This window comes from Thamnophis elegans, chromosome 7 (genome assembly GCF_009769535.1).
Source record: "Thamnophis elegans isolate rThaEle1 chromosome 7, rThaEle1.pri, whole genome shotgun sequence".
Classification (NCBI taxonomy): Eukaryota; Metazoa; Chordata; class Lepidosauria; order Squamata; family Colubridae; genus Thamnophis; species Thamnophis elegans.
Window position 1 is genome coordinate 79,270,862 of NC_045547.1, and position 23,627 is coordinate 79,294,488.

General features: G+C 43.0%; 1 protein-coding gene across 2 annotated transcripts in view; it reads right to left on the reverse strand.

The window, feature by feature from the left end:
* The window catches only part of ATXN7L1 (ataxin 7 like 1), a 69,865-nt gene that overhangs the window by 40,679 nt on the left and 5,559 nt on the right, over window positions 1-23,627 (reverse strand). The gene's annotated exons all lie outside the window — the stretch shown is intronic.

A 23,627-nucleotide genomic window follows, 5' to 3' on the forward strand; every position in this document is an offset into this window, starting at 1 on the left:
GACTTACAACAGTTCGTTTAATGACCGTTCAAAGTTACAACAAGAAAGCTACACTTATGGCCCTTGCAGCATGCCCATGGTCACATGATCCAAAATCAGCCACCTGACTCATATTTATGACGGTTGCAGTGCTCCCGGGGTCACGTGAATCCATCTTGCAACCTTCTGACGAGCAAAGTCAAAGGGGTAGAAAGACTCGCTTAACAACACGGCCACTAACTTAACACCTGCAGTGATTCACTCAGCAACTGGGGCATGAAGGTTCGTAAAACGAGGCAAAACTCACTTAACAAATGTTTCACTTTACGACAAAACCTCCGTGGTCTTAGCTCGAGGACTACCTGTATAGAATTGCAACTGTGATGCTTCTACCCAACTATTTCTACATTAATGCTAAAACCTTTTATGTAAACTGGGAATGAAGTACAGGAAGTCCTCGACTTACGACCACAATTGAGCCCAACACTTTCTGATGCTACGCAAGACATTCGTTAGGCGAGTTTTGCCTCATTTTACAATGGCGGCAAAATTTCCCGGCCACGGTTGCTAAGTGTTGCTAAATTTGTTGCCACAGTTGCTAAGTGAATCCCTGCAAGTTGTTAAGTTAGTAACATGGTTGTTAAGTGACTCTGCCTGCCCCATTGACTTTGCTGGTCAGGAGGTCGGAAAAGGGGACCACCGTCATAAATATGAGCCAGTTGCCAAGCAAGTTAATTTTGATCATGTGACCACGGGAATGCTGCAACAGGAGTGAAAAAACGGTCACTAGCCATGTCGTAACTTTGAATGGTCACTAAATGAACTGTTGTAAATTGAGGACTGCCAGTGTCGGATTTGGGTTACTGCAGTGTCAGATTATTGGAGATTATTGAGATTAATATCGGAGTAAAATGCACCATCGTTGTGTCCCCGTGCTCTCGTCTTTCTCTTCTGTCTAATTTCAATATTTTATTTCAAGAAATAAGTAGAAATCCCTTTTCCAAGGATAACCTTTTATGAAGCTCGGCTCCTGATGAAACAGGGCAAAAGCATTTGGTATAAGTAGTGCCAAAAAAAAAAAAAGGCAGAATATACGTCTTAGATAAGACCCCAAAATAGGCAATCCAAGCGCTGAGCATCCCTCGTGACCAAAGAAATATGATAGCTACCTGTTCTGACCTCCCTTGTCCCACACCAACACACTCCGAGCATAAGATAAGTTACGGCATTTAATTAACAGACAGACAGGTCCTTGGCAGCAAACCGGCACAGACAAGCTTGGGCAGCAATAAACACAGATAAGGCTTGGCAGCAATCCAGCCTGCCAAGCTTCTAACAATGTTCTCCGACATTCGATCCTGTGTTGACTTCTGCAAAGAGGGGCGTGTGAACAAGTAGTCTTTTTATAGTCTGGAGAGGAGCCTAATGACCACCAGCTGAGTGCAATTACCTCCTGTAACTGCGCAACTGTTCCTGACGCCTATTAGCTCTTCGATGCTGTGCATCCAGGAACAACTCACTACTGGTGTCTGGCTCACTCTCCCTTGTCTCCTCTTGACATCATGAAGCCGACTCCTCGTCCCGATAAAACCTCTTTTATTTTGGTTAAAGGGAATTCCTCTCCAGCAAAGTCCCGGCCAACAGTCTTTCAAGAGATTTCACAACGACAGGCCTTTATCAAGCTTGGAGAGCTGCCAGGCCGATATCTTCCAAACTCCATGCTGTAGCAGCAATTACTTCGCAAGAAGTCAGGAACAGAACTTCACCCTAATGAATGGAACTAATTGTCTCCTGCAAACTCCATTCCCCTTTTGCTCCTCTTTATTCCCTCTGGGAGGGGCCATTCACCATCCACCTATGGCTTTACTCCCGAGTCGGCCCTTGTTCCTTAGCTGTTCCCTTCTCCTGACAGCTCTGCGCTTGCGCACATCGGGAACCGGCTCCAACTGTTCTTCTGCTCCACTGATCCCCGACTCCGAAGGCAGCTGATAACTGTCGGACGGCCCTGGCCCCGTCTCTGCTTGCGATGCACTCATCGCAGCCTTCCCCAGACCCCAGGACTGGCCCATGTTCCTCCTCAACCTCCTCATTGTCTGAGTCTACCACCAGCTCCACTGGAGGGTCACAACAACCAAGTGAATTGTGCTAAGTCAAGGACTATCTGTAGAATGGAAGAGAGCAGCTCAAGGTTGAACTGTGGAGTTGGTGGTTTTTCTTGCAAGAGGTTGCAAGAGACCTCTGCAATAAAACAACCGAGCTCAGACAGCACCAAGGAGCCCACTACTTCAAAACTCAACCACATGAGATACGATTGTAGAAGTCCAACTCATGCAGCCAAAGGGCTTTCTTTGTTATGTTTTCTAACCCACTTAAGGCCTCCACAACTTCCAAAACCCTCTCGCGGCCACATGAGATAAGATTGCGGAGGTCCAACTCACCTAGAGGAAAAGGACATGTTTTCTAATATGGAATTATGGGCCAGGATCAAGCTGTGATCTAAGTTGGGATCATCCTGCCAATGTTATCACCGAGTTTGGAAGTAGTTTAAAACGATGGCGACTGCGTGTTCTAAGCCTCTCTCCCTTCCTGGCCACACAACACAAAGCTGAGGATACACAACTCATATAGCAATAGCAGTTAGACTTATATACCACTTCATAGGGCTTTCAGCCCTCTCTAAGCGGTTTACAGAGTCAGCATATTGCCCCCACAGTCTGGGTCCTCATTTCACCCACCTCGGAAGGATGGAAGGCTGAGTCAACCCTGAGCCGGTGAGATTTGAACAGCCGAACTGCAGAACTACAGTCAGCTGAAGTAGCCTGCAGTGCTGCATTTAAGCACTGCGCCACCTCAGCTCATATCCCACTTCTCCATTCACACTGACATAATTGCGGTGTTCCAATACTTGAGGGGCTACCACAAAGAAGAGATGGTCAACCTACTATCCCAAAGCACCTGAAGGCAACACAAAGAAGGAATGGATGGAAACTAATCAAGGAGAGAAGTAACCTAGGACTAAGGAGAAATTTCCTGACAAAACAATTAACCAGTGGAATTTCAGAAGTTGAGGGTGCTCCATCACTGAAGGTCTTTAAGAAGAGATTGGACAGCCAGTTATCTGAAATTGTATAGGTTCTCCTGCTTGAGCAGGGGGTGGATTAGAACAGGGGTCACCAACCTTCTGGACCTCAGGGACCACTATATTCATAATTTTAAACCCTGTGGACCACTAATTTGAATTAGTGACAGGATGGGGTCCTTCAGGCACTTAACTTAGCCACCTGTTAGAGGGGAGAAGCGCCCGGGGTCAACCCTAGGTTTGCTCTCCATTGCAGCTAGAAATCTCAAATACGGCCAAGAATGAATGTTTGTCTTGTAGCCAGCCCGGATGCTGGATCGGCCCCCTGCAAACACTGTCTTTTGAGGAGCCCGGCCGAAGTTTTGCTCACCGCTCACTGAAGCGCTGGGACTCTCAGGAAGGGAGGGAGGGAAGAGCTGGAGATACTAAACAGGCAGCCAAGCTAAGTGCCTGAAGGACCCCATCCCATCAGCGAGCAAGAGTAATTGCTTCGGCGGGCTGTATCCGGCCCAGGGGCCGTAGCTTGAGGACCCCTGATTTAGTGCAATATAAAAAAAATGCAAAAAAATTTCTGCGGACCACCAAACTTTTCCCACGCACCACTGGACTAGAAGACTTCCAAGATCCCAACTAACTTTATTATTCTGTATTTTGAATGCAACTGCGGATGGCAAACAGGTTGCATCCAATTTCCAAAAGTCCCAGATTCACAGAATTGTGGAATTGGAAGACACCACAAAGACAATCTATTTCAATATTTTGCAGTGTGCAAGAAAACCAATTGGTCCCTTCTTCATAATATTCAATGATGGGCATCCCATAACTTCCACCAGCCAAATTTCCACTCACTGGTCTACAGATCTTTCTGTCAAGAAGTATGGTTATCTTTTACAGTGAAATGAATCTCGTGAACTGCCATAGACCTCGACTTACAACCCCAACCCAAAATCTCCACTCCTAAGCAAGCCAGTTGTTAAACGAGTTCTGCCCCCATGTTACCACCTTTGTTGCCGTTGTTAAGTGAATGACTGCAGTTGTTAAGACCCAGTTGTTTTTTTGTTTGTAGAAACAGACTGAATCAATGCGTGAACAGTGTGGTACCTGGGTGTCACATACATTCTAATGCACGTAAAACTGATAGTTAATCATAATTATTACTTTCAATCAACTTATGTTTTTTCTAATAATAATAGACATTAATATTAGGTTGCAATCTACCGTTATTCAATTATTCCACGTCTTCTCTTGTTGTTACTTTTATTTTATCATATAAAAATGTATACACTAATAAAAAAAACTTGGGGGAAAAAAGACACAGTTGTTAATTAAAAGTAGCTTCGCCGTTAGCTTTGCTAGTCAAAAGGTCAGAAAAGGGGACCACATAACCCGTCATAAATATGAGACTGTTGCCAACTGTCCGAATTTTGATCACATCGTAGCATGGGGATGATGCAAGGCAACAGTCGGAAGTGTAAACACAGTGATTAGTCTTTTTTTTCAGTGCTGTTATTAACTGTGAACAATCACTAAACAAAGTCAAGGACTACCTATATGTACAATATTTCATGAGGATCACCATTTTCCTTCTTAGATAGCAAAGATTTACTGAGTATCTAACATGTTCACGGAAATAGTTTGGGTTGATCCTAGCTGTATTGCACAAGCGTAGCTTTAAAAATATTCCAGCACCTGTGTTAAATCATAAACCCCAAGAAAAACACCTGTATTTCTTTTCCTCAGAAATCAGATTTGTTTGTTCCCTATTTCAGTTTCTTGAATGCTTGGAGAAAAACTTCGTGGTTGTGAATCTCTCGTCTAATAATATTAAGTATCGGTTTGATTTAGTCACAAGCTCTTGACAAATAAAGAGAATCCTAACTGGGTGATCAAAATGCCACAGAAGGGGGGGAAAAAGAAAATAAAGGAATACAAACCTAGGAAATATTTAAAATCACGAGGTTAAACACTCGGCGTCACAGGAAACGATGGAAGGATGCCACTAATATCCCCAATGGGGCATTTCTCTGCAAAGAACGTTACTAATAAGAAATCAGTGTAGCCCTTTGTATAATGATGCTATAAACCCTCATGCCAAAAAAAAAAAATCAATATAAAGTCTCCAATATACTTCTGGAAGAATTTGGAGGGATTATTTTTTTTTTACACACAGAATGAACGTGGTGTGTTATATTTTGAGAAGCACAGCAAAAAATAAAAAATAAAACACTTCAATGCTCTCGAAGTGGAAGGAGGCTATAAAAATAGAAGCCACGTTTACAAACCCAACACTGTTCCCTATCCTTCTCTGAACAGTTATTATTCAATAATTTTACGCGCCTGCTCACTTCAGTAAGGGTAAACCGAGCCCTCAAAACGGGGGTGTCAAACTCGATTTCATTGAGGGCCGCATCAGGGTTGTGTTGGACCTTGGGGGAGGGAGGGGCAGGGAGGATGTGACCAGCTCGATGTCACTCATATCGGGGGCGCCTTTCGTAGTCTGAGCGCTCTGCCAGTGAAAACAGATTCCTGAGCTCCGTTTTCGCTGGCAGGGGGTTGCAGGAGGCCATAGCAGCAGAAAACAGAACTCAGGTGCCTGTTTTCACCGGCAGAGGGTTGCAGGCCGGTCTTTCACTGTTTCTAGGGCAGCCCTGCTGGCCAGATCTAAATAAATTTCCCTTTACAAGATACAAGACAACTGAACCCACAACATAGGGAATGAAATAGAACAAGTTTTATTACTGTAACACGCTCTACATGGGGCTGCCCTTGAAGAGTGTTCAAAGACTCCAGCTGGTCCAGAACGCAGCCGCGCGAGCGATCGTGGGTGCACCCAGGTACACCCACATCACACCTATCCTCCGCGAGCTGCACTGGCTACCCATTAGTCTCCGGATCCGCTTCAAGGCGCTGGTCGTTACCTGTAAAGCCCTTCATGGCATCGGACCTGGGTACCTGAGAGACCGCCTCCTGCCGATCACCTCCCATAGACCGATTAGATCACACAGGTTAGGTCTTCTCCAGAGTCCATCTGCCAGCCAATGTCGGCTGGCGACTCCCCGGGGGAGAGCCTTCTCTGTTGCAGCTCCAGCCCTCTGGAATGATCTCCCCGTGGAGATCCGGACCCTTACTACCCTCCCGGCCTTCTGCAAAGCCATTAAGTCCTGGCTGCTCCAGCAGGCCGGGGGACTTTCAAAATATCCATCCTGTTGTGTATTTTAATATGTTGTTTTGTGTATTATCCCCTCCCTTGTTTTATTGTAAGCCGCCCGGAGTCCTTCGGGAGTGGGCGGCATACAAGATCAATAAAACTAAACTAAGTTTTCATCTAAAAATAAATAAATGGATTTACAGCTATTTGAAATAGGTGTGGTGGTCTTGTGGTTCAGTCGCTAAGTCATGTCTAGCTCTTCATGAGCCCAATGGAGCAGGGGTCAACTTTGACAACTTTAAGACTTGTGGACTTCAACTTCCAGCTTTTCTGGCTGAAGATTTGTGGGAGTTGAAGTCCACGTCTTTTTTTTTTTTGTCAAAAAGTTTTTTTTTAATCTCTTACATACAGTAACAGGTATACATTCACATAGTTATTTATTTATATTTATCACTTTTGCACATTTATTTTTCCATATAAAATATACATTCTGGGTTGCTTTGCTTACCATCCTATACCCTACTTTTTCTTTCTTTTCTACCTCCTCTACTTTCTTCTTTCCTCCTCTCCTTTCCCTTTCCTTCTTCCCTTGCCTCTCCCCTACTCCTCTCTTATTCTTCTCCTCCCTACCCCTCTCTCCTCTTTCTATCCCTTCCAGCCTTCCTCTCCTTTCCTCTTCTTTCCCTCTCCTCTCTTCTCTTCCTCTCTTTTTCTATTGTTGTGGTTGTCACTTTTCATCTCTCCACAAGTCTTAATGTTGCCAAGGTTGGAGACCCCTGCCATGGCCCATAGTACGCCAGACCACCCTGTCCTCCATGGTCACACAAGAGTTTCTCCAAATTCACATTCGTTGTGTCATTGACCCTCTCTAACCATCTCCTCCTCTGCTGTCCTCTTCTCCTCCTGCCTTCCATCTTCTCTTCTCCAAGGGGTCCCCACTTCTCGTTTGGTGGCCAAAGTCTTTGAGCTTCAGCTTCGGTACCTGCCTTTCCCCAAAACACTCAGGGTTGATTTCCTTTAGATGAAGGGTTCTACTACAGAAGCCCAGTTATGGTTAACCAGCCGACACAATTTTGGAACTTCAGGTCACTGTTCAGATTGATTACAGTGGTAATCTGTGACTGGGAAAAACAACAACATTTCTGCTTTTTAATAAATCAGAAACCCAAAGCCATTTCTCCAAAGATAATCTAATGATGCATCTGTGTTGAATGATCTGATGATATTTTAAGGGGGGCGGGGGAGAACATAACAATTTAATTTGTAGTTGTCCTGTCTTATAATTGAGTGCTAAGAAAAGTACAGCAGTGTTCCAATATTTGAGGGGCTGCCACAAAGAAGAGGGGGTCAAACTATTCTCCAAAGCATCTGAAGGCAGAACAAGAAGCAAAGGATGGAAACTAATCAAGGAGAGAAGCAACTTAGAACTGAAGAGAAATTTCCTGACAGTAAGAACAATTAATCAGTGGAACAAAAGTTGCCTCCAGAAGTTGTGAATGCCCCAACACTGGAAGTCTTTAAGAAGATGTTGGATAGCCATTTGTCTGAAGTGGTAAAGGGTTTCCTGCCTAGGCAGGGGGTTGGACTAGAAGACCTCCAAGGCCCCTTCCAACTCTGTTATTCTGTTATATATTGTCTCATTCCTACAAACAGTACACAAAATACACAGGCATTCTTAGAAGCAAAGATACTAACCTTCCTGGCTCTGCATGAGTAAAGTGCAAGCAATAAAACAGCCAAGAGCTATTTTATTATGACTAATAAACTAAACATTAAACAAAACCATGCATTTAGCAAAGCAGCATTACAGTCAGAGAAGCCACAAAGTAATATTATTTTCAGTAATATCGCATTAGTTAATGTACTAGGAGTACATTACAAACTGGCATTGTTTTATGACTTAAAATCTCAACACCAAACTCAAGCCGTTATCTGTATTTTTAAAGAAGAGCGTAATGCTGGAAAAACCTTTCCTGTGTAATAAAAAACCCTGAAAATAAACGGGTCATTTATTACTGGAGTTTTCCAGCCATTCATACAGGGGATCTAAGTAATTCTTTAAACTTGCAAGCAATCAATAACGCCTCTACCCAGTTATCAATGTAAAAGTAATACTCAATTCACAATCCTGTCCTGTTGCCACAAAGATCAACAATCTTTCTTTTTAAAAAAAAAAAAAGTACAGGTACTGTATTTTTAGGAGTATAAGACGCACCCTTTTCCCTCAAAAAAGAGGCTGAAAATCTGGGTGCGTCTTATACACTGAATACAGCACTTTTTGCCTCCCGAACCCCCCCCCCTTCACCAAAATGGCCGTGCAGAGCCTTTAGGAGGCTTCCAGAGTGCTCCTGGGGGCTTGGGAGGGCAGAAATAAGAGAAAAATGGACCATTTTTTGCTCGTTTTTGCCCCACCCACCCCAACTCCCCAGAAGCACTCTACAAGCCTCCTAAAGCCTCTTCAAAATCTTGGTGCGTCTTATACTCTGGTGCGTCTTATACTCCGAAAAATATGGTAAGTCCTTGACTTATAAACCACCAATGAGCCCAAAATTTTTGTAGCTAAGCGAAGCAGATGTTCAGTTAATTTTGCCCCATTTTACGACCTTTCTCGCCACAGTTGTTAAGTGAATTAAAGTGAATATGGCTTCCCTTGATAACTTTGCTTGTCAGAAGGGTGTAAAAAGGGGACCGCGTGATCCCGGGACAAGGCAACCGTCACAAATGTGGGTCCATTGCCAAGCATCTGAATTTTGATCACGCGACCATCAAGGTGCTGCACTGGTCGTAAGTGTGAAAAATGATCATATGCCCCTTTTTTTCAGTGCTGTTATAACTTCGAATTGTCCCTAAATGAACTGTTGTAAGTCGAGAACTACCTCTATTGCTCATTCTCAGCATTTTTATCTTAGACTACCCCATGTGAACAAACTTCAAAATGCAGTCCTGATGGGAAATAAGTAAGTATGTATGTATGTATATGTGTGTGTATATATATGTGTGTGTGTGTGTGTGTGTGTGTGTGTGTGTGTGTATGTATGTATGTATGTGTATATATATATATATATATATATATATATATATATATATATATATAGATATATATATATATATATACATACATACATACATACACACACATATGCATATATATATGTTTATGTTTATTTTCTGAGGTTTTCGCGGGTGTTAGTATGTAGTTCTTTGATTATTCGGGTTTTCTCCCGCATAAAATTGGAGGTGTCTTGGCGACGTTTCGACGAAGTCACATTCGTCATCTTCAGGCTTCGTGCTTCCAGGAGGAAGCACCAAAGACCTACATACTAACACCCGCGAAAACCTCAGAAAACATATATATATATATGTATATGTATATGTATATGTATATGTATATGTATATATATGTATATATACAGGGCGGGGCATAACCTTTTCCTAGGGGGTCACAGCAAGATCGACAGCAGTTTACAACTTCCGCGACACCTCATTTTAAAGCCCATAAAAAACTGAATTGAATGAGCTATTAAATGTTAAATTTGCTTTAAGAATGGCTGGAAAATTCGATTCGGAAGAACAAAGGATCATTGACAGAATAAAATGCATTGCCTTTCGAGAGGCTCGCGATGCTGGAGCGACGTTTATCAATCGAAAATGGATTGCAAACAAATTGAAACGTCATCCGGATTGGGTTACTGATAATTGGAACAAAACAGCCCAAGAATGTTTCACAAAATTTGGAGAAGGGCGTCCTCTGCAACTGTCCCAAGAAAGCAAAGCCATCATTGCAACTGGCAGTCGCAAACAACGAAAAGGAAACCGAAAAGTGGCCCAAGAAATCCTTCAAATTCGTGGAAAACGAGTTGATCAAAGGACAATCGGCCGATATCGAGAACGAGAAGGTTTGAAGCCATTCCACGTCATTTGCAAACCATTGAAAACTCAAACACACGTTCAAGATCGGCTTTGGTTGTGCGATTGGTTGTCTGAATGGACCGAGGAAGATTTTCTTCATTTGGCGCCATCTGACGAATTCTTCGTTTATGCCATTCGAAAACCGAATTTCCAGAACGATCGAATTTGGGCTAAAGACGTCGACGACATCGCCAAACATGAACGATATCGACAAATCGTTCGCAATCCGACTTGCATCGGGATTTTCGTCATTTTCACAGCCAAGAAACTGCATTGGGTTTTGAAGGATAAAGGGGAATCCTGGGATGGCAGTTATTTCCGTGAGAAAATTTTATTGGAGAATGTCATTCCATTTCTCAGTGATCCAGACAATGTCTTGGTGGTTGGTGAGGCTGTCTTTCTTCATGACAAAGCTCCTTGCATGCGTGCAAATGCGACTCAGCAATTGTTAAAGGAAAACAATGTCGAATTTTGGGGCAATGACGTCTGGCCGGGAAATTCGCCAGATCTCAATCCGGCAGAGAACATTGGGGCCATAATTAAGGATGAAGTGGAAGCTCTGATGATTCAGGAGCAAGGTCAAAATCGATATTCGGTTGAAACTTTGAGAATGAATTTGGAAACTGTGTTGAAAAATCTGGAAAATCGAACGGAACTGTTTGAAGATTTGTTGTGTTCTTATCCACCTCGTTTGAATGCTGTTCGAAGGGCTAATGGTGGTCATACTGACTATTAAATCGTGTCAATAAACTCAGTTTTTGATGGGCTTTCGAATGGTGTATGAATTATTTGTGTTGTTATTACAAGTGTTGCTGTGACCCCCTAGGAAAAGGTTATGCCCCGCCCTGTATATATATATATATGTATATATATGTATATATATGTATATATGTATATATGTGTGTGTATATACGTGTGTGTGTGTGTGTGTGTGTATATATATAATATTATATATATATATATATATATATATATATATATATATATATATATATATATATATATATATATATATATTTGCGCAGATGTCATTGCTCATCACGATCAGGAGAGCAATGTGAAGTTTACAATTTCACCAAAGGATGGGAATGAAAGCAGTTGGCCACACATCACCGTCAGAACCAAACTACAATCCAGATTATTTCTATTTCTTTAGAACCTGGCAGTCAATTCCAACTCATAGTTTGCCTACAAAAATGAGTGAGATGGAAAAGACACGCAAAAGTGAAGCACTATCAGCTCGTCCAAGTGGAAAGTGATCCCTCGCCAAGGAGAAAAGCTTGTGTTGGTGGAGGGCTCCTTCTGGAAGGACACAAAAGCACCCATTTGTCACCCTGACATGGGTGCTGTCTTGTAGGTGCCCAAATTCAAGATGTGACACAAGGCTCACCGGACCACAGCCAGTTCCTATACATCCACACGGACACCAATGGGTCGAATGGTGTGATGTCCAACATAGGAAGAGGGACATCATGGCCATGGGAAGGAGGATGAAGGGTCTTGAAGCCGAGGTGATGTTTTCATCAATATTTCCTGCTGGAGGCAAAGCCAGCAGGAGGAAAACTCGACAAGCAAACGCCTGGTTACAATGTTGGAACAAGCAACAGAGAGAGGTTGAGATTTTTCAACAATGGAAGAAACTTCAGGGAAGACAGTCTGCTTTGCAGAGAATTAATTTCACTAAGGAGAAAAAATACATCTTTGTACCCCGTTTTCCTGAAAATATTGGGCTTTTCAGCGCATGCGCTAAAATAAGTCCTCCCCCGAAAATACCATATTTTTCAGAGTATAAGAGGCTCCGAAGTATAAGACACACCTAGTTTTTGGGGAGGAAAACAAGGGGAAAAAATCTGCCTCTGCCTCCCAGCAATTTGCCTCCTTGCGACAAACAGTACAGATAATATACACTGTTTGTGGTGTTACATTTCAGACTATACTTGTACAGATGCTCTTAAAATTGAAGTGGCTTTCTGGAAGTGTAGCTATTCTCTGCTATTTAAAAGAGGATACAATAGCACTGGGCCTCTTCAGATCAAGCATTTATTTTAAAAAGCTTCTTCATTTTGTTAAGTTGTCTAGAACAATAATAAAGCAGTCTTTAAAAAATAAGTCTAATAATTTCAACATTCTATAGGCATTCATAGTTATTAACTTACCTCCTTGCAGCAAACAGCCTGATTAGCACAAGATAAAGAAAATCTGCTTTTGCCTCCCAGCAATTTGCCTCCTGCAGCAAACAGCAAGTTTCACTTTCTGATCATCAGCTGTTTCAGGCTGCAGGGATTGCCATGGCCTATTGCCATTTGCTGCAAGTGGTTAAGTCGCTGGGAGGCAAAGGCCAAAGAGTTGGGGCCAGTGGGTGGGCGGGGCTATATCCAGTGTATACGCACCCAAATTTTCTTACTCCCCAAAAGCAAGCCCGCCCCGAAAATATCGCAACACAGCAACAGCCACGAGGTGACCACGCTCGCCGCCTCCCGCACCTCAAAATAATAAGAGCTCCCTGAAAAATAAGGCCAAGTGCTTATTTCGGGGGGGGGGGGGTTTCAAAAGAAAATAAGACCCTGTCTTATTTTGGGGAAAACACGGTACTAGTTTTACAAAAGAAACACGGAAAGATATAAAGAAGAAAGCGAGAGGCATTGTCCCCATTAGATGTTCATACCAAAGTACGGGCTGAATCTCATGGGGCACAATGGCAAGGATTAAATGTAATAAGAATTACACAAACCCTGAGGTATTGTGAATCTGGAATGAATCTACCTCAGTAAGGTTCTCTGAATTCATGGTGCTTCAAGTAGAGAAAGCATCTGGATTAAATTAAACAGGCTAATTACCAGGAGGGACCTCTTGGTAGGAGTTTGTTACAGATAAGCTAATCAGTCAGAAGAAGTAGATAAAGCCAATTACTGAAGCTTCGCAGTAAACCATGAAGTGGTTGCGATAGGAGGTTACCAAGGCCGCCTTAGAAGGCTGATTTCTGCCAAAAAACAACATGCCCAATAGATTTTTCATTGAGTTGGTGAAACTTTTCTCTATCAAAAGATAAATAAGGTAAAAAGTACACAGTGGCTATAATTTACTCTTGTTTTCGGGAAAGATTGTGAGATGACACACGACGTTCTTATTTGCACACCTACGGTAGAACAGGTCCACAAATGCTTGGCTAACCTCAATCAGATAACTAGCGTTATGGGCTCGACATCAAGTCCGAGAGAAGTTGCTTATTAGGTACCACCGGAATATTTCTCGGGGTCAAACACTACGATGGTACAAAATTGGGTGTGGGTCAGAGGTGATAAACAGCTGGTTTGTATTGGTTTGGGCAAACCGGTAGCTCCAGTTGGCCCCGCCGACACGCCCCTGCCCCGTCCTGTCCTTTATTTCCTGATTTCTAGCTCATCTCAATCGCGCAGCACAGCTGATTCCCCTCCCCTTGCTGTTCTACTTACCGTTGCTGACTTGGAAGGTAAGCAGCTGAGCTTCTAAATGCTCCATTTTCAGCATTGTACGCGTGCACAAGAAGCGTGTGCGTGCACAAAGCATGCGCTCACCGAACCGGTTGTTAAACCGGCAGCATCCCACCACTGGTGTGGGTGGCTATCGACTTAACTAGCACCCAAGATGACATCACGCGATTGTAATCTTAACCTGAATGGGTAGGAAGGCTGGTCCAAGAGGAACAAGATACCATCAGCAGAATGTACAATCTTACATTTAGGGAGGGAAAAAATGTAGGGCACATTCGCATGAGGAGAGTGTTGTCGCTTGGAAAGACTGCATCGAAGCGCATAGGTGTGACCACTAATAATGAACTGAACATTTGCCAACAATGGGAGATACCTGGTGGAAAGGTTGAGAAACACTGGCCTAGAGAGTGTTCGCCAATGGGTATGTGCAAATACTCAAGGAAACGCAACGTGCAAAACCACCCTTCCCCAGACCAAGATGGCATTCGGCCAAGAGGTTGCACAAACTTCACAGCCAGAGAGCACTTTGTGTAGAGCAAGGAAATCTGATTAAGCAAGGAAGCCAAAGAGGCAATCAATAAACAGGCCAGCTAAGTTCGCTGACATTTCATTCAATGAAACAACGATGACATACAAAAGTTGTGCGTTCGTCAATGGTTTTGGTGCCTCGCTAATCTCGTAAAAAGCTTCCGTTTCGAAGAGCAAAAAGCGCCGGTCGCTCCGATGAAAAAGCAAACTCTTCAGACACATATTTGGAAGCAAATCTTGTTTAAGTTGCCTTCGACTTGGGAATGTACAGGTATATTTCGTGTTTATCCCTGGCATGGCAAGGACAAAGACGCAATAGTTCTGTCATAACCGTTACCTCCGTAGATGTTCTAGGTTCTATCATATCTCAAGGCCTAAAATGGACACCTAACATCAAAAACGTCATCAAAAAAGCACAACAAAGAATGTTCTTTCTGCGCCAAGTCAGGAGGCTCTAACTGCCCAAGGAGCTGCTGATTCAGTTCTACAGAGGAATGATTGAGCCTGTCATCTGCACCTCCGTAACTGTCTGGTTTGGCTCCGCAACCCAACAAGACAGACATGGACTTCAGATGATAATCAGATCTGCAGAAAAAACAATGGCTGCCAACCTGCCTTCCATCGAGGACCTGCACACTGCAAGAGTCAAAAAGAGGGCTGTGAAAATATCTACAGACCCTTCGCATCCTGGGTGTAAATTGTTTCAACTCCTACCCTCAAAACGACGCTATAGGGCACTGCACACCAAGGCAACTAGACAGAGGAATAGTTTTTTTTCCCAAACGCCATCCCTCTGCTAAACAAATAATTCATAGTCAAACTATTTACTAAGTCTGCATTACTATTAATCTTCTGCATTTTACAATTTGCACTTGAACCTAGGTTTTTAATGTCTACTTGATTTCAGATGATGTGTCTCTATGTGTGTATATGTGCACACACACACACACACAAATATAAATAATGTAAAACTGCTACAAAGTAATCTAATTACTAACAGAATAACAGAGTTGGAAGGGAACTTGGAGGTCATCTAGTCCAACCCTCTGCTGAGGCAGGAATCTCTATGCTATTTCAGATGGTTCACCGACAAAAGAGCGAATGAAAAAACCACGCCCGACTAAACCGGTGACAAAACCGCGAGTTCTAAAGCGCTCCGACGAATGAGCGCTGAATCTCGCCGACAACAGCGCGGCGACAGAAGCATGCTGTAAAACTAAACCTAACCCTAACCCTAAACGTAACACTAACCCTAAACCTAACCCTAAACCTAACCCTTACCTTAACTTCTCCAATCTCTTCTTAAAAACCTCCAGTGTTGGAGCATTCACAACTTCTGGAGGCAAGTTGTTCCACTGATTGATTGTTCTGTTAGGAAATTTCTTCTTAGTTCTAGGTTTCTTCTCTCCTTGATTAGTTTCCATCCAATCCTTCTTGTCCTGCCCTCGGGTGCTTTGGAGAATAGCTTGATTCCTTCTTCTTTGTGGCAACCCTTCAAATATTGGAACACTGCTATCATGTCACCCCCTACTAAAGAAACTACACTGATAAAGGCCAAATTCTAAATATCTATTACATTTTAAAGCTCGCCGAGCTGGCAAAGAGGCAAAACACAATTAAAAATTTCTGGATAAATTGCAATTAAAATATAGATTTCCTACAATAAAACTTGCCTTGCAAAATTCAATCATAACCACTCCATGCCTTTGGGATAATAATTGATCCCAAAGGACTAGAAAGAACTAGTAAAAGCTCTCCCTTCCTTCCAAAACCTTTATAATTTCATACATTATACATTCCCTAATAATAAAAGGATTAATTAAAAGGCCCACAACAAATCCAGTGGTATGTTGTGTTTTCTTTCTATTCGAGAATTTCATACAGAGAGACAATCCAGCCTACTAACTATTGGCGGAAACGAAAAAGGCCTGGAGGAACGTTGTCCGTGGGATTGCGATGGGTCAGACACAACTTCGCAACTAACAACACCACCTCCACACCTGTATGCAGACAGAAAATCTGCTCCTGTTACTCCTTCAACAATATACCAGTCCAATTCTTTTTAAAAAAAAGAAAAAAAGAAATTGCAATATCATCCCAGCCACTGTGAAGAAACAGTGAAATTCATTCCGTGCTGTATAACTTTGCTATCACAAACAGCCTGAGGGAAGCACATCTATTTTCAGATTAATAGGATCACTTTATCAACACGGGGAGGCCGACTTGGAAACCTCATCTGGAAGAGGGAAATTACAACATCTAAGTAAAACAATAAAAGTTCTCGTATATTAAATCATCACACGCTTCCTCCTATCCTTTTCCACAGCCTCCAAAATAATTATTCAAATGGTAAACAATCATATTTAGGATGGCTTCATGTTTTATGATCTCACTACATTAGGTTATCCATTTAATAATCCTAAAGTACTCAAATGTATTTTAAAAAACGACCTGTTAGAGAACCCAAGGAAGGTCTCAGATCAAAATAGGCTATACAAGTCGCCCTTGACTTACGACAGTTAGTTTAGTGACCATTCCAAGTTACAACGGCACTGAAAAAAGTGACTCATGATCATTTTTCACTCTTATGACCACTGCAGCATCCCTATGGTCATGCGATTTATATTTTGGATGCTTGACAACTGTTTCATATTTACGACGGTTGCAGTGTCCCGGGGTCATGTGTTCCCCTTTTGCAACCTTCCAACAAGCAAAGTTAACGGAAGTCACTCCCTGCTTTCGCCCACACATTCGCTCATTTAATGCGTGGGCAAATGCTCATTTGTGTGGGCATTTAATGCGCGGGCAAATGCTCGTTTGTGTGGGCATTTAATGCATGGGCAAATGCGTGGTTCGTTAAGTGCACATGAGGTATCTCAGGGTGGGGAAGGCCTAGGGCAGGGGTGTCAAACTCAAAACCCGGGACCGGATCCAGCCCGCGAGGTGCTTGGATCTGGCTCACGAGTCTAACCTGAAAATAGCGAAGGATTGGCCTGAAGTGACTCTGCCAGTGAAAACGGAATTCTCCCAAGCTCAGTTTTCACTGTCAGAGGGTTACAGGAGGCCATTCCAGCTGAAAATGGCGCTTAGGAGCCTGTTTTCACTGGCAGAGCGCTTGGGCCATTCAATTTTGCCACTACTAAGGTTGTTGGACGAGCAGGTACAAAAACAGCCAGGAAAGTGATTGAAGCCTTGGAAACAGATCCCTCATCAGTCAACAGGAATGCTGACTTACCCCTTGCTTATTCAAAATTGAATGTTTTTTTTTTTGCTACCGTTCCTGCTCCCACCCACCAGACCCCTCATGCGCTATTAAAATTACGCAGCCACATTAAAAGTATTAATGCATAAAATCAAAACCTCATTGTCCTAAATTTTCAAAACGTAAGAATAGCTTACATTTCAGTACCGTTTCCTTTGCTCGTTTTATGTTTTATTGTTGCTAATTTGCCCTCGTGGCATTTGGAGAATCAAAGCAAAGAAAGGCTATTATTAATTTTTACAGCTGAGCCAGCCATTTCAGAATCACTACATTTCCCCAGCTTATCCTCCCGGAACTTAAAAAATGTTACTTTTAATAATCCCGTCCTGTAAGTGATTTAACCAAATTAAAAGCACCACTGCCAAATCGGTTTCAAACTCACCCTGGATGAGAGCAACATATGGGAGAACATATTTTTCAAATAATATCTCCCCCACCCCACCCCCTTCCATTTCTTCAAATGTTTACTTCATTATTAATTGGCTCACATATCATAAGGACTACGGTTCTTCTTCATTTAAGTCCCTCCTTAAAAACTGAGACACCATCTCGGCTCTCGCACAATTCTTCGACCAAAGCAAAATGGCAAAAAAAAAAAAAAAAATTTAAAATGGAATAAAATAAAATCTGCTGTCTGCCAATTCTTTCTTTAAAGCAATGGTAAGAAGCAAAATTTTCCTTAGGGGTGTCCATTTTCTGCACCCTCGGAATTCTCTTTATATTATTTGGAAAAATAAACCAGCCACCCCTTGATATCCTGGTATTCCTAAGGTAACTACAGGGGCATCGACATCCAAGCCCACACAGTAAGTTCACGAAGAAGAGAGAGAACAGCGAAAGGGAAAACAAATCCTTCATTCGTTCGCTGGTTCATTTATTCATATATTCATTCATATGGTTTTTTTCCTAATACATCTGTGATAAAGAAGGCGGGTATTTTTCGAGTATGAGACGCACCAAGATTTTGAAGAGGCAAATTTAAAAAAAAAAAGTTTTTTGCACTCTGCAGACCTCCCAAAATCAGCCCCGTTTTCATGAAAACAGTCCCGTTTTTTGTCAAAAAAAGGGGCATGCATAGCCTTTAGGAGCTTGTAGAGTGCTCCTGGGGGCAAAAAACGAGCAAAAAAAGGCATGCATAGCCTTTAGGCGGCTTATAGAGTGCTTCTGGGAGCTGGGGGGTGGCAAAAACGAGCAAAAAACGGCCTGTTTTTCACTCATTTTTGTCCTCCCCAGCCCCCAGGAGCACTCTGGAAGCCTCCTAAAGGCTATACCCAGCCATTTTTGCAAAGGGGGTGGGGTTTGGGGAGACAAAAAATGCTGTATTCAGTGTATAAGATGCACCCAGATTTTTACCCTTTTTTTTGAGGGAAAAAGGTGCGTCTTATACTCCGAAAAATACGGTAGTTCTCAACTAGAAAAAGTCACATCGTTTTCGCACTGAGAACCACTGCAGCATTCCCACGGTCCAAATTCAGACACTTGGCAACTGACTCATATTTATGATGGTCGTAGTGTCCCCTTTTGTGACCTTACGACAAGCCAAGTCAATGAAGAAGCCAGATTCACTTCACAACGGTGTTACTAACTTAACAACTGCAGCGATTCCCCTTAACAGCTCTGGCAAGAAAGGCGGTAAAATGGGACAAATTTCACTTAACAGCTGTCACACTTAGTTCAATGAGTTGGGCTCGCTTGTGGTTGTACGTTGAGACCTGTGTGGTGGCCCGCCAGTGGGCAGAGGAGCTGGTGGCAGACTCAGACAGTGGAGCAGTTGGGGAGGAACCATGACCAGTCCTGGAGTCTGGGGAAGGCTCTCTGAGTCGGAGACAGAGACGGGGCCAGGGCCATCCAACAGTTACCAGCTGCCTTCAGAGTCGGAGATCAGTGGGGCAGAAGAACAGCTGGACCCTGTTCCCAGTGTGCGCATGTGCAGAGCTGCCAGGAGAACAGCTAAGGAACAGCGGGCGACTCGGGGGTAAAGCCACCGGTGGATGGTGAATGGCCCCTCCCAGAGGGAATAAAGAGGAGCAAAAGAGGAATGGAGTTTGCAGGAGACAGTTAGTTCAATTCATTGGGGTGAAGATCTGTTCCTGACTTCTTGTTAAGTAATTGCTGCTACAGCGTGGAGTTTGGAAGATATCGGCTTGGCAGCTCTCCAAGCCTGATAAAGGTCTGTAGTTGCGAAATCTCTGGAAAGACTGTTGGCCGGGACTTTGCTGGAGAGGAATTCCCATTAACCTAAATAAAAGAGATTTTATCGGGACAAGGAGTTGGCTTCGTGATTTTGGGAAGCCTCAGAACAGCCTGCTGCTTTTGGATCTACTGCAAATTGCAACTTAGAAAGTATGGCGGCCACATCGGGACTGAATAGGCTGTGACATTAGCAGAAGTTGCATCCCCTTTACAAAAAAAGTGAAACTTAACTGTTTTTTTTGGGGGGGGGGAAATTAGGGGGGAATAATTTTTACTGGTTTAGACAAAGGAAGTATATAAACACCGATGGACTGTTTCTGAAGTGAGCAATTTACTTCTCAGCCAGGAAATATGGCGCCTATATAAGAAGTGCAATAAAAAACGGGCAGACAATTAAAATTGTGGAGTGAATGTTCTACTTGTACCGTGCAAATTTATATTTAGATTCACCGGCGAACCAACAAAGGTCCCTTGTCCTTCGGCTGCATCTCACGGAATGAGATAATCAGCAGAGGCTCACTGAAAATTGCTCAGAAGAATCCACGAGTACCAGTAACGCAGAGAGACCATTAAACGAAAGACAAATAATAAATCACCTTAATAGCTTTGTTGAGTGCCGAAACGGCAACCTTCAGTAATTAAGAGGGGTATTAAATCATTCCACCTGAAGTATGAATAATCTTTGGCTTTGATACTACTAAAGCAGAATTCCAAATGCAAAGAGAGGAAAAGGTATTTCCCAAAATGTATGGCAGGGGTGTCAAATTCAAGGCCCGCGGGTCACATCCGGCCCGCGGGCCACATCCGGCCCGCGGGACGCCTAAATCTAGCCTGTGGGGCCGACCAGGAAATGGCAAAGGACTGGCTCGCGGTGCCTCAGGCAGCCAAAACGGGGTGCGGGGAGCCGCACATGCCCCCCCACGCCCCATTTTGGTCGGCAAAGTGTTGCAGGAGGCCGCCCAGGCTGAAAACTGGGGTGGGGGTGGGGCAGCAGGGTGCTGTAGGAGGCGTCCGTCCCATTTCCCCACCCCCACAGCCAGCACGCAGAGAAGAACTACAATGCTGAGAGACTAATGGCCCTTCCCAGAGGGAATAAAGAGGAGCGAAAGGGGAGTGGAGTTTGCAGGAGACAATTAGTTCAATTCATTAGGGTGAAGATCTGTTCCTGACTTCTTGCCAAGTATTTGCTGCTACAGCGTGGAGTTTGGGAGATATCGGCCTGGCAACTCTCCAAGCTTGATAAGGTCTGTGGTTGGAAATTCACCCTTGAAAGACTGTTTGCCGGGAGTTTGCTGGATGTGAATGAGAAGACTTCACGTTAGCTTAATAAAAAGAGGTTTTGTCGGACAAAGAGTCTGCTTCATGATTTTGTGAAGCTTAGGTGAGAACAGCCACTAAAAATCAAGCTTGAATCCAAGGAGACTTTATGGTCTTGGGTCTGTGGCCATCAGGACATGCTAAGGGAATAAAATGGGACCTTATTTACACTGTACCTAAAGACAGCAATGCTGAATGACGGATGGAATTTGCTCAGCATAGATCCCGTCTACGTGCTAAACTTATTAAACGCTTCCATACACTTAACACATTCAATACGTTCCTGGTGTATTTAATATTATCCAGATATATTCCATTTTCTTTGTTAACTGCGTTTGTCCCCTAGGGGGAAAAAACCCACAAGTTAAACTGTAAATATAGAAGCGGGATCTGGGAACAACTTTCGTAATGTTTAAAAATAATCAATCAATCAAGGAAGATAGGAAGGAAGCATTCTGGTGCTGTTTCTAGCCTAATCTTTATTGCCCTGCTTACAGAAACTGCCTCTCCAGTTAACCCTTATTACCATTGTAACAACTAAGGCGAAGTGCCCATCGACCTGAGTGACATTGATTTGGCCATGCTCACATGATCACCGAGCCCCGGTTCACTAACAAATGTGCACTCGACAAAAGCGCGCCAACGAAACCGCGGCGACAAAAAACGCGAGTTCGAAATCGCGCCGAAAAATGAGCGCAGAAGCGCGCCAACAACAGCGCGCCGACAAAAGCGTGCCTTCAATGAACAAGTAATAACAACCGAATAACCCTAACCCTAAACAGAACCCTGAACCCAACTCTTACCTTAACTGAAATCACGCTTTTGTGGGCGCAGTTTTGTCGGCCCGTTGTTGTGGGTGCATGTATGACGTTGCGGTTTTTGTCGCCGCGGTTTCATCGGCGCGCTTTTGACGTGCGCACATTTGTCAGGTCACGCCGAGCCCCACCTACCCAGCTGGTCATTAGGGCAGAGAACTGGTTGGTAAATTATTTGAATCCCACCACTGCTTTGGAGCTGTCACTTTCTCACTCCAACCTATCTCACAGGGATGTTTTTGTGGGGAAATAAAGAGAAGGGAACACTAGATATGTCACCTTATGTTGTAGAACCAAAAGCAAGATATAAATCCAACAAATAAATGAACCCTACTGTCATACAACTATTGAACATTTCAAAGGAAGAGCTGAAGGGAAGGGAAGGAAAGGAAAGGGAAGGAAGAAGGGAAGAGAAGAAAAGGAAGAAAAGAAAGGCAAGGCAAAGCAAGGAAAGGAAAGGAAAGAGAAGGGAAGGAAGAAGGAAAGGAAAGTTTCATTTCCATCCTTTTATAGATGTAGTCAGAAATATGGAATGTTTAAAACACTATTTCGCTTTACCAAACATCACAGTCCAAATTAGTACAAATTATTTGCTTACTTTATCACCAAGTTGCATTTAGAGACATGTCGAAATCAATGCCTCTACTAACAATCACAGCATTCAAACTTCAGATTTTCAATTAAAATCTATCTATCTATCTATCTATCTATCTATCTATCTATCTATCTATCTATCTATCTATCATTTATCTCATCTATCTATCTCATCTATCATCTATCTCATCTATCTATCTATCTATCTATCTATCTATCTATCTATCTATCTATCTATCTATCTATCTATCATCTATCTATCTATCTATCTATCAGAAGTCTACCATATTAACCACACATTTCCCAATCTTGGATTATCCTACAGAAATGGCAACAAGAGAGTTTAGATAAGCCTTGACATTTATATGAAAACCTCATTTGTTTGGCTCGAAGTTAACAATGTAATTTAAGACCTATCATCTCCACAGCAATTTCTGTTTTTTTTTAGGGATGTGGCCGAGTTATTGTTTGAAACAAAACCTTTTTATTGAAAAGCCCACATGATGTAACCCGGTGCTCAAAAGAAATATCACCTATAATTCAAGGGGAAGGCTGGTTGAGGGCCTCCAGCTAGTTAAATCATCTTCGGTTTACGACTTAGTGAGCTAAGTACAATATAGTATACAAAAACATGAAATAGGTTTTTCAAATCAGAAGAGCTACATTTATACAAGCTTTCTAAGGAAAAACTGGACAACTGCTTCATACTTTGAATGAAGCTGGTCAATTTTTATTTTGTATGAAGCTGGCCAACTCTGATTTTCTTCTTACTGTTCACGATATTTAATATTGCCCTGTGCAACTTCTAGTCCACATGAACTCCAAAATATAATCAATACTAGGCTAATGGCACCGGATTCTGCAATTTGCATTTCTTGCACTATCCTCTGTATTCTATGTATCAGGGTGAGGTAATAATAATGGCAGTCCTCAACCTGCAACTATTTAGTAATTGTTTGAAGCCACAACTGCACTGGGAACATGTAAACCATTTTCCCACCACAAGTTTTAAATGTCAGCGTTACAGGTGGTCCTTGACTTACGATCATAATCGAGCCCCAAATTTCTACTGCTGAGGGAGACGTTTGTTAAGTGAACTTTTGCCCCGTTTTACCACCTGTCTTGACACATTTGCTAAGTGAAACCAGCGCAGCTGTCAAGCTAGTAGCACGATTGTTAAGTGAATCTGCCTTCCCCGTTGGACTTTGCTCGTGGAGAAGGTCGCAAAAGGGACGACAATTCTGCAACCGTCATAAATATGAGCCAGTTGCCAAGCATCTGAATTTTGATCACGTGGCCGTGGGGAGGCCGCAACGGTCGTTAAGTGTGAAAA